This window comes from Nerophis ophidion, linkage group LG13 (genome assembly GCF_033978795.1).
Source record: "Nerophis ophidion isolate RoL-2023_Sa linkage group LG13, RoL_Noph_v1.0, whole genome shotgun sequence".
Lineage (NCBI taxonomy): Eukaryota > Metazoa > Chordata > Actinopteri > Syngnathiformes > Syngnathidae > Nerophis > Nerophis ophidion.
The window spans coordinates 3,665,256-3,675,957 of record NC_084623.1 but is presented as its reverse complement, the minus strand read 5'-3'; the positions used below and the strand labels follow the sequence as shown (position 1 = coordinate 3,675,957).

At 34.8% G+C, this 10,702-nt stretch overlaps 1 protein-coding gene across 1 annotated transcript in view; it reads left to right on the top strand.

Annotated features, from left to right (window-relative positions):
* The first annotated feature begins 2,686 nt into the window (after nt 1-2,686).
* Nucleotides 2,687-10,702, top strand: part of lats2 (large tumor suppressor kinase 2) — a 41,508-nt gene continuing 33,492 nt past the window's right edge. The window contains 1 exon segment of the mRNA XM_061918269.1: nt 2,687-3,129. The gene's annotated coding sequence lies outside the window, so the exon portion shown is untranslated.

Sequence of the window (10,702 nt, the reverse complement as noted above, 5' to 3'; positions counted from 1 at the left end):
GTCGCTCCTTTTTCTTCACACTTCTAGAAGTTTGTCATAACTTTGGCCTTTAGTGGTGAAGTCAATAAACACTCAGTCTAGAACTTGGTCTTGGTCGACTCATTCTAGATCTTTGTCCTGTACACTGGAGGAGGGAAAATAACGGTAAAAAAAAAAAGGAATGTTTTAAATTGAGTGTGAAAACTATAACCATAGATTTTATGTCAAAATAAACAAAAACAAACTTGCAGCTCAATTTATTGTTAAATTAAGTGTAACTGTTCTCAATAAGTTACAGTGCAGTACAATGTCGAGAAAATACAAGTGTACCTTTTTAAAGTAGTGAATAAAAGTATACATACCATATATTTTAACTTTGTAGGACAAACAGAATGAAATAAATACATCTTGAACAACTTAAATGTGGTCGATAAATAATTACAATTGGAAATTAATGTACTTGATATTAAATGCATCATTTTTTGATTCGATGCATATCTATATTAATTAAATTAAAATAATGTAGTTATCATTTCAAATGAGTTCAAAGACTGTTCGTTTTCATTATTTCCCAATTTTATTTATATATTTAATCATTTATTTTATAAACCTCTGTACGGTGGGACAAAAGACAATAAAATAATTGAATTGTGACACAAAAAAATCATTAAAATTATATTAAATTGTAAAATACTTGTGAAATAATTAAATAGTTAAATAAATTAAAAATAATATTTGCTGTGATTTAATAAAAAAAAATTCATGATGTATTTATCTACTGAATTACTTATGTAATTAATGAAGTGTGTGTGGAGGGTCAAATGTGATAGAAAAACAAAATAGTTAATAAAGTGTAAAATAGATGATTAGTTTGTGAAATAATTATTGATTTCATTTTAAAAAATTTGATTTTACACATCTAAAAACGCATTTATTTCATTAAAAAAAAAAAAAAAATTAGACCGGATGTACTGCAGCACCGCTTTTATTGTGAAGTCCGGAAGTTTGTTTCTCATCTTGACGGCCGCCAAGTGTGACGCTGAGACAGAGTTATGTGTATGAAAAAAAATGATATACCTTATATTTTAACTTCGTAAGCCAAACTATTTTGTTCATGGAGGTTCAAATCGAACAAAATAGTTTTGTAAGTAATTAAATGTGTCATTAAAATGACTCAAATTGGAAATGGATGTATTTGATATTAAAAGTGTCAATTAATAATTTGATTTAAAATTATATTATTTATGTGATTAATCAAAATAATTTATGTAATTATTAATGCCTTCCGGCCGAATGCAGCTGGGATAGGTTCCAGCGACACCCCCGCCACCCCGAAACGGACAAGCGGTAGAAAATGGATGGATAGATTACTTTACAAATTAATGATTTATTGCACGATTTCATTAAACAATTCATGTTTTACTTATTTCACAATTCAATTTGTATATTTAATCATTCATCTCATGAACATGTGTACAGTGGGACCAATTAGACAGGATGTCATAATTATGTTTGTAGAAAGAAATAAATCCTGAAATATGTATTCAATTGTACAATAATGAAGCGATTGAATTAAGTTAAAGATTAAATAAGTCATTTTATGACATAGTTATTGATCCAGTGAATGACTAATTTAATTATTTAATTAACCTTTGTGTGGAGGGTTGAATGACACATTATACAAAATAAATTATCATATTGGGACATCATCAAATTTTCAAATATTCCAATTGCAGTAAAGAAATGCAGATTTTTTATTTAAATAAATACATTTTAAAAAATAAGATAAAAATATGCATTTCTTTACTGTTAATTGGAATATTTTTACACATCCATTGTAAATTATTTCATGACATATTTATTGATTTAATTATTTAATTAACTTTTGTGTGGAGGGCTAAATGACACATTATACAAAATAAATTATTATATTTGGACATCATCAAATTTTGAAATATTCAAATTAACAGTAAATAAATGCATATTTTTTACACATCTATTGTAAATTATTTAATGACATATTTATTGAATACATTTTTCCATCAACCTTTGTATGGAGGGTCAAATGTGACAGAATACAAAATAAATTATTATATTGGGAAGTCAGCAAATGTTGAAATATTCCAAATTAACAGTAAAGAAATGCATATTTTTATAAAGAATAAAAAAATGCATTTCTTTACTGTTAATTGGAATATTTTTTACACATCTATTGTAAATTATTTCACGACATATTTTTTGATTTAATTATTTAATTAACCTTAGTGTGGAGGGTCAAATGTGACAGAATACAAAATAAAATATTATATTGGGACATATTCCAATTACAGTAAAGAAATGCATATTTTTTACACATCTATTGTCAACTATTTCATTTTGTCTCATTTGACCCGTCATATTTTTCAAACCGGATGTTTCGCCGGGCGCTTTTATTGTGAACTCCGGAAGTGGTCTTGACGACCGCAACGTGTGACGCCGAGACGAAGATAAAGCTGTTTTTGTTTTATATACTTACTTTGATTATTATTTCTCAACCCTATGTAAATGTTGACATTTATAAATAAAGGTTTAATAAAAAAATAATTGGAAAAAAATGAAAAGTGTTTATGGATGCCATGGCCGCCGTCTTCCTCCGCGTGGATCTCCCACGACCTTCAGAGGCGCCCGTCACTTAAATCGCACCCGAAAAAGAAGCCCCTCGCGCGGGCGTGCGGATCATCTCGCGCCGCGTAGACGATCTTTGCGTCGGCCTCCGCTGCTGACGCGCGTCGGTCCGTCACGTGACGTGTGGAATGTTAACAATGCAGCGAGTGTCCAACTTTGTGCCTCATTTCTTCTTCTCCTTCTTCTTCTTCTTCTGCTTCTTCTCCTCTTTCTTCATCCGCCGCTCCAAAACGGAGGCGGCTATCATCACTTTTCCTCGCCCGCGTCGGCCCGTCTGAGCCCGCCGGAGACCCTCCGAGCCCCGGCCAGGAGACACCTCTGAGCCCGCCGGAGACCCTCCGAACCTCGGCCAGGAGCTCCAAGAAGGAAGCGGACGGGAGGACGAGAATACAAACTACAGGGGCCATAAAAAGAAAAGAACAAGTTGTTGTTCGGAAGGAGTCTAAAGTATTTGTGTTGGATGTGTTGCCTTCTTCTCCACACATGGTGAGCAACACTCGGACTTTTATTGGCAAGTTGAGCGTGGAAGTGTGAAAAGTGAAGATGGTGGTCGTGCTAACGTGCTAACATGCTAACATGGCTGCGTGGGAATGCGTGTTAGCTTTTTTTTAATCCGCTTCTTTTTCCGACAAAACACTCAAACTAAAACTGGGATTTCCACATTTTTCCACAGTCCTCTATCTGCGTGCGTGCGTGCGCATGCGTGCTGGGGGTGCATGACAGACAGCAGCTCAGCCAGTCTGTGTTGTTTTTAGCTGCCCTGCAAATACTTCTCACTCCATTTCTATTATTATTATTATTATTATTATTTTTATCACAGGTGTGTCGTCCTCTGGGCGGGGCTTGAAGTGAAAAAGAACATTATTTTACTCCAACTTTTGTTCTCTGGACAAAACTTTCTTTCTTTTTTTACAATATAACTATAACAATTGTTGCTGACTAAAGCGTCTCGTGTGTGACGTCAGTAGGAGGCTTTGCATGCATATTTCTACCTGCTTCTACATATTTGTCGGATAAATGTGGTGATTGTTGGATAAATATGTTGATTGTTGGATAAATGTGATGATTGTTGGATAAATATGATGATTGTTGGATAAATGTGATGATTGTTGGATAAATGTGATGATTGTTGGATAAATATGATGATTGTTGGATAAATGTGATGATTGTTGGATAAATGTGATGATTGTTGGATAAATATGATGATTGTTGGATAAATATGATTGATTGTTGGATAAATATGATGATTGATTGTTGGATAAATATGATGATTGTTGGATAAGTATGATGATAATTGGATAAATGTAATGATTGTTGGATAAATATGATGATTGATTGTTGGATAAATATGATGATTGATTGTTGGATAAATATGATTGTTGGATAAATATGATGATTGTTGGATAAGTATGATGATTTTTGGATAAATGTAATGATTGTTGGATAAATATGATGATTGATTGTTGGATAAATATGATGATTGATTGTTGGATAAATATGATGATTGTTGGATAAATGTGATGATTGTTGGATAAATGTAATGATTGTTGGATAAATGTAATGATTGTTGGATAAATATGATGATTGATTGTTGGATAAATATGATGATTGATTGTTGGATAAATATGATGATTTTTGGATAAATGTAATGATTGTTGGATAAATATGATGATTAATTTTTGGATACATATGATAATTGTTGGATAAATATGATGATTGATTGTTGGATAAATATGATGATTGTTGGATAAAAATGATGATTTTTGGATAAATGTAATGATTGTTGGATAAATATGATGATTGATTGTTGGATAAATATGATAATTGTTGGATAAATATGATGATTGTTGGATAACTGTAATGATTGTTGGATAAATATGATGATTGATTGTTGGATAAATATGATGATTGATTGTTGGATAAATATGATGATTTTTGGATAAATGTAATGATTGTTGGATAAATATGATGATTAATTTTTGGATACATATGATAATTGTTGGATAAATATGATGATTGATTGTTGGATAAATATGATGATTGTTGGATAAAAATGATGATTTTTGGATAAATGTAATGATTGTTGGATAAATATGATGATTGATTGTTGGATAAATATGATGATTGATTGTTGGATAAATATGATGATTGTTGGATAAATGTGATGATTGTTGGATAAATTTAATGATTGTTGGATATATGTAATGATTGTTGGATAAATATGATGATTGATTGTTGGATAAATATGATGATTGTTGGATAAATGTGATGATTGTTGGATAAATGTGATGATTGTTGGATAAATATGATGATTGTTGGTAAAAATATGATGATTGATTGTTGGATAAATATGATGATTGTTGGATAAATATGATCATTGTTGGATAAATGTGATGATTGTAGGATAAATATGATTGTTGGATAAATATGATGATTGATTGTTGGACAAATATGATGATTGTTGGATAAATGTGATGATTGTTGGATAAATATGATGATTGTCAAATATGATGATTGATTGTTGGATAAAAGTGATGATTGTTGGATAAATATGATGATTGTTGGATAAATATGATAATTGTTGGCTAATATGATGATTGATTGTTGGATAAATATGATGATTGATTGTTGGATAAAAGTGATGATTGTTGGATAAATATGATGATTGTTGGATAAATATGATAATTGTTGGCTAATATGATGATTGATTGTTGGATAAATATGATGATTGATTGTTGGATAAAAGTGATGATTGTTGGATAAATATGATGATTGTTGGATAAATATGATAATTGTTGGCTAATATGATGATTGATTGTTGGATAAATATGATGATTGATTCTTGGATAAATTTGATGATTGTTGAATATGATGATTGATTGTTGGATAAGTATGATGATTGTTGGATAAATATGATGATTGATTGTTGTAAAAATATAATGATTGACTTTTGGATAAATATGATGATTGATTGTTGGATAAATATGATGGATAAATATGATGATTGACTGTTGGATAAATATGATGATTGATTGTTGGATAAATATGATAATTGTTGGATAGATATGATGAGCGATTGTTGGATAAATATGATGATTGTTGGATAAATATGGTGATTGATTGTGCTGTAATGAAGAAAGTGGAATTGTGTGATGCCTTACATAGTATCGTATGCATGTTCGAAATAAACTGAAACTGAACTTAACTGAATTGTTGTTTAAGTATGATGATTGTTGGATAAATATGATGATTGTTGGATTAATATGATGATTGTTGTAATCTAGAAAGGTACCTTACTAGCCTTTATTAATCAACCATTTATAAATAAATGCATTACACTTGCCAACCCTCCCATATCTTCCGGAGGTTCCAGAATCCTTAAAGTATCTATTCTTGCGAATATCTGATGATATTCATCCTAACAACAATAATACGGGAGTACAATGAAAGCGCTGCCTTTAACATCCTCTACAACACGTGTAAACAGCTCACCAGCCCAGTTACACGTTGTATGTGTCTCCTGCAGACACACACACACTGCTGCAAGACATACTTGTTCAACAGCCATACAGGTCACACTGAGAGTTGTGATATAAACAATTTTAACACTTACTTACTAATATGCACCACACTGTGAACCCACACCATACAAGAATGACAAACACATTTCGGGAGAACATCCGCACTGTAAGACAACATAAACACAACAGTACAAATACCCACAATCCCATGCATCCCTGACTCTTCCTGGCTAAATTATACACCCCCACTACCACCAACTACCCCCCCGTCCGTGCGTCCGTTGAAGTGGGCGGGGTTTGGTGTTGGCGGGTGTTAATAATTTAGCCAGGAAGAGTCAGGGACGCATGGGATTGTGGGTATTTTTACTGTTGTGTTTGTTGTCTTACAGTGCGGATGTTCTCCCGAAATGTGTTTGTCATTCTTGTATGGTGTGGGTTCACAGTGTGGCGCATATTAGTACGAGTGTTAAAGTTGTTTATATCACAACTTTCAGTGTAACCTGTATGGCTGTTGAACAAGTATGTCTTGCAAGTCCATGCATGAGTTGACAAGAGATGTGTATAACATGTGACCGGCCGACCAGCAGGTAGCATCGTGTAATAGCGGGCGCGACCACATGTTAAAGAGGAAGTTTGGAGTATTGCCATCACGGCACGCACTCAATATTGTAGACCGGGTGAAGACCGGCCCCCCGAGTGATGCCCGGGAGAGACATCAAACTCCGAAAACCTCGCGAAATAATCGGGGGGGTCGTTGATTATGCAGCTGAGCTACATCAGACTGACCAAAGAGCTGCATGCGGCTCCTGAGCCGCGGGTTGCCGACCCCTCTACTAGAGGGATGACAGGTGGATGGATGGATGGATGACAGAGGGATGGATGGATGGATGGATGTATGGATGGATGTATGTATGGGTGGATGTACCAGAGGGATGACAGGTGGATGGATGACAGAGAGATGTATGTATGTATGTACGGGTGGATGTACTAGAGGGATGACAGGTGGATGGATGGATGGATGGATGGATGGATGACAGAGGGATGTATGTATGTATGTATGTATGTATGGGTGGATGTACTAGAGGGATGACAGGTGGATGGATGGATGGATGGATGGATGGATGGATGGATGGATGACAGAGGGATGTATGTATGTATGTATGTATGTATGGGTGGATGTACTAGAGGGATGACAGGTGGATGGATGGATGGATGGATGGATGGATGGATGGATGACAGAGGGATGTATGTATGTATGTATGGGTGGATGTACTAGAGGGATGTACTAGAGGTATGATAGGTGGATGGATGGATGGATGGATGACAGGTGGATGGATGGATGGATGGATGGATGGATGGATGGATGGATGGATGGATGGATGACAGAGGGATGTATGTATGTATGGATGTATGTATGTATGTTTGGGTGGATGTACTAGAGGGATGACAGATGGATGGATGGATGGATGGATGGATGGATGGATGGATGGATGACAGAGGGATGTATGTATGTATGGATGGATGGATGGATGTATGGGTGGATGTACTAGAGGGATGACAGGTGGATGGATGGATGGATGGATGGATGGATGACAGAGGGATGTATGTATGTATGGATGGATGGATGGATGTATGGGTGGATGTACTAGAGGGATGACAGGTGGATGGATGGATGGATGGATGACAGAGGGATGTATGTATGTATGTATGTATGGGTGGATGTACTAGAGGTATGATAGGTGGATGGATGGATGGATGGATGACAGGTGGATGGATGTATGGATACAAAGCAAAAAATGTTGTATACATTCATGACATTGCTTGTCGGCATAGGGTCAGAGGTCAGCGTGTGAACTTGACTAGAAGTGTCCAACTGATGTTCCTGTGGGGTCAGAGGTCAGTGTGTGAACTTGACTAGAAGTGTCCTGCTGATGTTCCTGTGGGGTCAGAGGTCAGAGGTCAGCGTGTGAACTTGACTAGAAGTGTCCAGCTGATGTTCCTGTGGGGTCAGAGGTCAGAGGTCAGCGTGTGAACTTGACTAGAAGTGTCCAGCTGATGTTCCTGTGGGGTCAGAGGTCAGAGGTCAGCGTGTGAACTTGACTAGAAGTGTCCAGCTGATGTTCCTGTAGGGTCAGAGGTGTCCCCTGATTCAACATGTGAGCAAGGCAGGAATGGAACCAGCAGGCAGTCTCCTAAAGTCTAATTCAAGGGTGGTGGTGAGCAGGACCCCAGGCCGTCTTCTACCAGGTGACCTTTGTCACATGACCTTTAGGGTTTGACTTTTCCATGACTGCACTGATTGTTCTTTCCATAAGTCAATACTTCTTCCCTACACTTTGAACCATGCGGCTTCTAAAGCCGTGCGGCTGATTTAAGGATGTTTCTTGGTTCTCGGCCACAATGGAAATAGTTACAAGCAAACACTGAACAGGTGTGTTGTTGTTTGTGCTGCGGCGCCATCTTATGGACGAGGTCGCTCACTGCAGCTGCTGCATTGCTCTTCTCTTTGGGTGATAGTCAAACATACAGTATGATAGTCAAACAGACAGTATGATAGTCAAACATACAGTATGATAGTCAAACAGACAGTATGATAGTCAAACATACAGTATGATAGTCAAACATACAGTATGATGGAGTCAAACAGACAGTATGATAGTCAAACAGACAGTATGATAGTCAAACATACAGTATGATGGAGTCAAACATACAATATGATAGTCAAACATACAGTATGATAGAGTCAAACATACAGTATGATAGTCAAACATACAGTATGATAGAGTCAAACATACAGTGTGATAGTCAAACATACAGTATGATAGTCAAACATACAGTATGATAATCAAACATACAGTATGATAGTCAAACATACAGTATGATAATCAAACATACAGTATGATAGTCAAACATACAGTATGATAGTCAAACATACAGTATGATAGTCAAACATACAATATGATAATCAAACATACAGTATGATAGTCAAACATACAGTATGATAGTCAAACAGACAGTATGATAGTCAAACATACAGTATGATGGAGTCAAACATACAGTATGATAGTCAAACAGACAGTATGATAGTCAAACATACAGTATGATGGAGTCAAACATACAATATGATAGTCAAACATACAGTATGATAGAGTCAAACATACAGTATGATAGTCAAACATACAGTATGATAGAGTCAAACATACAGTATGATAGTCAAACAGACAGTATGATAGTCAAACATACAGTATGATGGAGTCAAACATACAGTATGATAGTCAAACAGACAGTATGATAGTCAAACATACAGTATGATGGAGTCAAACATACAATATGATAGTCAAACATACAGTATGATAGAGTCAAACAGACAGTATGATAGTCAAACATACAGTATGATGGAATCAAACATACAATATGATAGTCAAACATACAGTATGATAGAGTCAAACATACAGTATGATAGTCAAACATACAGTATGATAGAGTCAAACATACAGTGTGATAGTCAAACATACAGTATGATAGTCAAACATACAGTATGATAGTCAAACATACAGTATGATAGTCAAACATACAATATGATAATCAAACATACAGTATGATAGTCAAACATACAGTATGATAGTCAAACATACAGTATGATAGTCAAACATGCAGTGTGATAGTCAAACATACAGTATGATAGTCAAACATACAGTATGATAATCAAACATACAGTATGATAGTCAAACATACAGTGTGATAGTCAAACATACAGTATGATAATCAAACATACAGTATGATAGTCAAACATACAGTATGATAGTCAAACATACAGTATGATAATCAAACATACAGTATGATAGTCAAACATGCAGTGTGATAGTCAAACATACAGTATGATAGTCAAACATACAGTATGATAATCAAACATACAGTATGATAGTCAAACATACAGTATGATAGTCAAACATACAGTATGATAATCAAACATACAGTATGATAGTCAAACATACAGTATGATAGTCAAACATACAGTATGATAGTCGAACATACAATATGATAATCAAACATACAGTATGATAGTCAAACATACAGTATGATAGTCAAACATACAATATGATAATCAAACATACAGTATGATAGTCAAACATACAGTATGATAGTCAAAGATACAGTATGATAGTCAAACATGCAGTGTGATAGTCAAACATACAGTGTGATAGTCAAACATACAGTATGATAGTCAAACATACAGTATGATAGTCAAACATACAGTATGATAATCAAACATACAGTATGATAGTCAAACATACAGTATGATAGTCAAACATACAGTATGATAGTCAAACATACAGTATGATAGAGTCAAACATACAGTGTGATAGTCAAACATACAGTGTGATAGTCAAACATACAGTATGATAGTCAAACAGACAGTATGATAGTCAAACATACAGTATGATAGTCAAACATACAGTATGATAATCAAACATACAGTATGATAGTCAAACATACAGTATGATAGTCAAACATACAGTATGATAGTCAAACATACA